This window comes from Ovis canadensis, chromosome 14, assembly GCF_042477335.2.
Source record: "Ovis canadensis isolate MfBH-ARS-UI-01 breed Bighorn chromosome 14, ARS-UI_OviCan_v2, whole genome shotgun sequence".
Taxonomy (NCBI): domain Eukaryota; kingdom Metazoa; phylum Chordata; class Mammalia; order Artiodactyla; family Bovidae; genus Ovis; species Ovis canadensis.
This window is the reverse complement of record NC_091258.1, coordinates 49,743,894-49,750,213: the sequence shown is the minus strand read 5'-3', so window position 1 is coordinate 49,750,213 and position 6,320 is coordinate 49,743,894.

Here is a 6,320-nt window from a genome sequence, read left to right as displayed (position 1 = left end):
CTGAGGTCCCCTCCCAGCCACTGTCTTCATCCTCTCCTTAAATGTAACCACTCTCCTTTTAGTCTTATGACCTCCATACTTTTTGTGTATCTGATGGCCCAGATAATTATCTCTGGAGGCCAGAGTTAATCAGAAGCTGGGAGGACTGTTTCCCTATGAGTCATTCCTCTTAGGGACGGTTTATCAGTGAGGATGCTTCCAGCTGCAAGTAATAGAAACCCCAACTCAAATGGCTCAAACAGTAGAAAAGTTACAATCTCCGCCTAAATGGAAGTCTTGCTGCAGGGTGTGCTTCAGAGTTCACTGTGCCCGCAGCTGGCAACAGTCTCCTGTCCTCCTTCTTCACTCAGCCATCCTGGTGTGTTGCTTTCTTCTCAAGATGGTGGCAAAACAGCCACAGCAGTTCTTTCTGTGACCCTTGTCTTTGGAGAGAAAATTTCTTCCACAAGTTTCATCCACTGGTGAGAACTGGGTCATATGTAGAAACATGCGGGACAGAAGGCAGGCCCAACTGTCCTAGACTTATCAGTTTGGGTGTGATGGATGTTGAGAAGCCCATGCCAGTGCTCCCTGGCAAACCACAGAATGAAAGCGGAAGATGCCTGCCTCCACTCATGTATACACATGCTTTATATTGATCAGTGGTAGCAAGGGTCATAAACAGGGGAGATCTGTGGCCGAATCTAATGTTAAAGAGATTCAAGGTTAGAGGTAAGTACCTCTCTGGGAGGAGAGAATAAATTGATCGTGGCAAAATAAACACAGTGGCCTTCTGCCCTCTCTCCCTCTGCTCTGAATGTCAATGATCCTTCCTCTCGGAATTGCCCATTTGGGCACTGAGTCATTAACATTTTTTGAAGTTACTGGGATGGTGTCTGTTAGCAGTTATGTTGAGCACAGAACATAATGCTTCAGTATACTCTTAGGACAAATCCTACCTCTTTACAGATCTCATGATGGCAGGCAGGACTTATATAGGTAATCAAGGCTGACCTGGTGATCAATGACAACTTCATCAATCATACATCATATTGATAGTATATACCCTTGACATGACACGATAATAACAAATTACATCTAGAGCTTCCCTGGGCCCCAACCAGACCTATAACCTCAATCTAATTATAAGAAAAACATCAAGTTCCAATTCAGGGCATCCTTCAGTGTACCTAGTCAACACTCCTCAAAACTTTGAAGGTCATCAAAAATAAGTCTGAGAAATTGTCACAGTCAAGCAGAGGCAAAGAAGAAATGATGACTAAATTTAACAGTGGAACAGAAAAAAATTATGTAAAAATAGGAAGTATGAATAAATTGCAGACTTTGATAATAATGTATTGATAGTGGTTCATTAACTGTAACCAATGTACCATATTAATGTTTAAGATGCTTAATAACAGGCGAAAGTTTATTGTGATCCACACAGTCAAAGGCTTCGACCTGTCTCTTGAGAAACCTGTATGCAGGTCAGGACGCAACAGTTAGAACTAGACATGCAACAACAGACTGGTTCCAAATAGGAAAAGGAGTATGTCAAGGCTGTATATTGTCACCCCGCTTATTTAACTTATATGCAGAGTACATCATGAGAAACGCTTGGGGGGAAGAAGCACAAGTGGAATCAAGATTGCGGAAGCAGCACAAGCTGGAACCAAGATTGCCAGGAGAGATATCAATAACCTCAGATATGCAGATATACTACCCTTATGGCAGAAAGTGAAGAGGAGCTAAAAAGCCTCTTGATGAAAGTGAAAGCGGAGAGTGAAAAAGTTGGCTTAAAGCTCAACATTCAGAAAACGAAGATCATGGCATACAGTCCCATCACTTCATGGCATAGATGGGGAAACAGTGTTAGACTTTATTTTTCTGGGCTCCAAAATCACTGCAGATGGTGATTGCAGCCATGAAATTAAAAGACACTTACTCCTTAGAAGGAAAGTTATGACCAACCTAGATAGCATATTCAAAAGCGGAGACATTACTTTGCCAACAAAAGTCCATCTGGTCAAGGCTATGGTTTTCCCAGTGGTCATGTATGGATGTGAGAGTTGGACTGTGAAGAAGGCTGAGCGCCAAAGAATTGATGCTTTTGAACTGTGGTGTTGAAGAAGACTCTTGAGAGTTCCTTGGACTGCAAGGAGATCCAACCAGTCCATTCTGAAGGAGATCAGCCCTGGGATTCCTTTGGAAAGAATGATGCTAAAGCTGAAACTCCAGTACTTTGGCTACCTCATGCGAAGAGTTGACTCATTGGAAAAGACTCTGATGCTGGGAGGGACTGGGGGCAGGAGAAGGGGATGACAGAGGATGAGATGACTGGATGGCATCACTGACTCGATGGACGTTGAGTCTGAATGAACTCTGGGAGTTGGGTGATGGACAGGGAGGCCTGGCGTGCAGTGGTTCATGGGGTTGCAAAGAGTCAGACAACTGAGCAACTGAACTGAACAGGGGAAACCGGGTGCTGAGTTTATGTCAACTCTTTGTATTATCTTTGCAATTTTTCTAAATTTAAAACTGCTCTAAAAAATAAAGTTCAGTTAAAATATACCTATGAAACCAACAAATGCTGGCAGCTGGATTTATTTAGAGAAGACAGAATGGATTTGTAGGGACGCAGGAATGAATGGGGTTCTTGGTTGTTAGTGATGTGTGAAGAATTAGAATTCATCTCAAAATTCTACTTGGGAGTCCTAGATACTTCTGCAACATATTTGGATAGGTTGCTCATTTAGACACAGCATGATAAACCATACGGGATCTACTTAGTCCTTCCTATGGTCCAATATAAAAGCAGGACAACTTGAAGGATGCAGAAGATGCTTCCTTCAGGGGGCATATCTATTAATGAAGGCACTCAGACAAAATACACACAAGTATATGATAACAGTACCTGCCTTGGCTATCTGCTTCCCCCTGATCTTTCTCCCATTCAAACCTGAAGAATGTGTCCCATTGTCTTTGATGGCACCAGAAATGGACACTCTGATACTATCTGGCTAATTACATTCTTACTTCCAAGAGTTAAGTCTCCCTCACAGGTTTGGACTGGAAACCAGTGCAGCCACCTTGATTCCTACTGGTTCTAGCATACATGAGGTTCAGTTGTGCTCCTTACCCCTAGGTCCCATCAGATGCTCATTCATAACTGATTCATAACAAGTGAAGTTCACTTTGCAACTGTTATCTTAAATACATTTACGTATCTTATTCTATGACAAAAATAAACATATATATATACACACACTTTTTGAGTGTGTATCTTTTTAAAATAATGAGTTCTTTGCGAAGATACTTAAGACTTGGCATAGAATAAGAAAATGAGTCTGCCCTACAGGAGCTAGGTATACTTGCAGAGGCTGAACCTTTTCAAAGATGCTACTGAGGCAGGCATTTTAAGGTCAGGTAAGCTGCAGAGGCCACTGTATTTAGGATGTTTTAGAAACCAAGTTTGAACTAGCTTGAAGCAAAACCCAAACGTATTGACTCATACATGAAAGGTCCAGAGGTAGAATTTAACCCTGAGCGAGGTCAATAAAGATGTTCCAACAGGACTGCACTAGTTTACATGGATGGCCCAGCTTATAAACAAATCAGCTTTATTTCTTCCAAATGTTTTCTAAGACAGGCTAGTGGGTATATTTTTGGACCATAATACTTAAAAATGAAGGGATGTGTAGCTGAGGTGTAACCTTTTCACTTATTAGCAAAACATGAGCCAGAGTACTGTAGTTTAAGGGAGCCAGATGGAGCAGAATGAAGTGCAGAAAAAGTCTAAAAACTAAAAAGCCTTAAAAAAAAAAAAAAAAGATTCAGGGGGAAAAAAGAGGGGTGGGGTGTGTGTGTCAGATTGGCAATCTTGGAAAACTCATTTTCCTGGACTGCTCTTGATTAGATTTCTTGGATAATTAAATCAGAGTGGACATGTGTGTGAGAGGATTTCTTTTTATTATGGACATCTCCCTATTGTTCTACAAGGTAATGCTACCTTCCTTCCTGAAAAACTTAAATGAGGAAACGGCCGGGGGGGGGGGGGGGGGGCGGGGTGGAGATCCCCAAAGTAAGCTTCTCGAGGAAGAAATTCAGGCTTCTCAGTTCTTAAAATTTTTCTCTTACCAGATCCATGTGGTTCTGAAGTTAACATCACATTGATGTCTCAGGCACAGAGCTTAGGACCAGGAGCAAACAATAGGAAACTGCTCTGAGACTGGCACTGATGGATCAAAAATGCCATTTGTCACACTTGTAACAAACAGTATTTGTATCTGCATTATGTTGCTTCCTCCCATGAATCATCTTTTGCAATGATATAAGAAAAAAAGCCAGAAATAACAGTTTCCAAGTCTTGTGTGCTTCACAGCATGAAGTGGAAGACTTTCATTTTTTGGATTTCCTCATGATTTATAGAGATAGGTTCAGAAGAGGCAAAGGTCAAGCCAACCTATTAACAATTACTCATCATTAATAACTGTCAGTTTACACATGCATATATTTCCAAGTTAATCTCATCCAGAACCCTAGACTGGATTATAGGATGGAAGAAGTTCTGTAAGAACTTCTCATCTCTGCTGCCTAAGGATGTCAATAGTCTTTAACTGTTTTACAGACTACCTTTTCTCCAAAGTTGACTCTAATAATACAGTTCAAATCTAAATTCTCATTAACTAGCATCAAGAAAGGATGTTTCACAAGGAAGGGAGTGAGGGTCATTTTAAATTGTTCACACTGAACCAACAGGATTCTCTTCAACAATGAAGACTTTGGGGGTGGACTAAGATAGTACCTACTTTCTAGTATCTATCAATTAAGAAAAATGATTGTATTATTCATGATTCTATTTTATTGACCATACACAGAAATACCTATCTATATATATATAAATGATAATCATAACCAGGCATATTATTTTGGTACAGCTAGAGCTGTTTTGGGGTCTTTTTGGCCATAATGTATGGCCTGTGGAATCTTAAGTTCCCTCACCTGGGATTGAACTTGTTCCCCCTGCAGTGGAACGCGCAGAGTCTGAACCACTGAACCAACAGGGAAGACTCTAGAGCTTCGTTTTCATATGGGAACAACCAACACTAGAAATTGAGAGCTGTAGGGCTAGAGTAGGGTTTAAAGTCTAGCTCACCTCTCAGCTGTGTGGCCTCAAGTCATTGGTAAAGTCTGGATAGCCTCGATTTCCATGTAAAGACCCTGCAGAATCAGAAATGTGTGGAAGTCGTCTAAGATACTGCATGGCAGAATAGGTGGCACATAAATGAGTGTCGCAACTGTGTCCTCACGTTTTGCCTGAAATCCAACCCTAGTCTCTCCTGAATGCTTCATACAAGAATTGTTTTTTAAAATATTAAGTTTGTGATTAAGCTGACTGGCCCTGAAAATACAGTTCCAGGCTTAGTGTGGTTTAACTTATAATTCCTCTACTTTATGACAGTGGAAGTGATATGCATTCAGTAAAAATCACTTTTGAATTCTGATCTTTACCTGGGCCAGCAATATCCAGTACGATATTCACTACTTGGACGTAACCATCTCATAAATGGAGGAAAACCTGCAGAGTATACAGATATCTATTAAGCTAATTAATGTTAGGTCACCTATGTTACCTGCAATTACCAATCACTTAGCAGACTGTGTGGGTGCTTGGTCCCTTAAATTTACACAACTGAAATCACAATCTTCCATCTCAGGTTTTCAGGAATCAACCAGGATTTGTCAAATACTTGCCAAACACTCAGCATCAGGAACGGTGAATTATTAGGACTGAAGACTAAACATTAGACTCAAACTCTAGCACCAAGGATGGGACTTTTCTATTAGTAATCTTCAATTCATATGATAGTGAAATAACTACACCCTAAAGAACGATGTCTCACTGGTAATGTTAGAAGGCTATCAGTGGGTTTTAAAAGGTAATTGTAAAAATGGCTTATTTACCTTGTTTTACTAACAGTCACTAGAACTTCGATCTCAATGCTTAATTTCTCCCAACAGTTTAGCTATTTCCAAGAAAAACAACCATTTGAAGACTGGCATTATAGATAACAAATATTACCTTGAACTGGCTTCTCTTTATCTGATGGTTTCAGTAAAAACCTGTCTACCTCGTTGCCATATCATATCTGTTAATACAGCAAAAGGCTTGGTTTGCACCTCTCGTGATTATCAAACGAGCAGCACACATCAAGGAAAGAGCAACAGGAGCAAGAATCCTGGAGAACCGCAGAGCTCTCTCCAGTTACACCTAACCCACTATTAGCACAGATGCATGTGGCTTTTATGCTCTCCAATTCTTTTCTTCCAGAACACCTGAG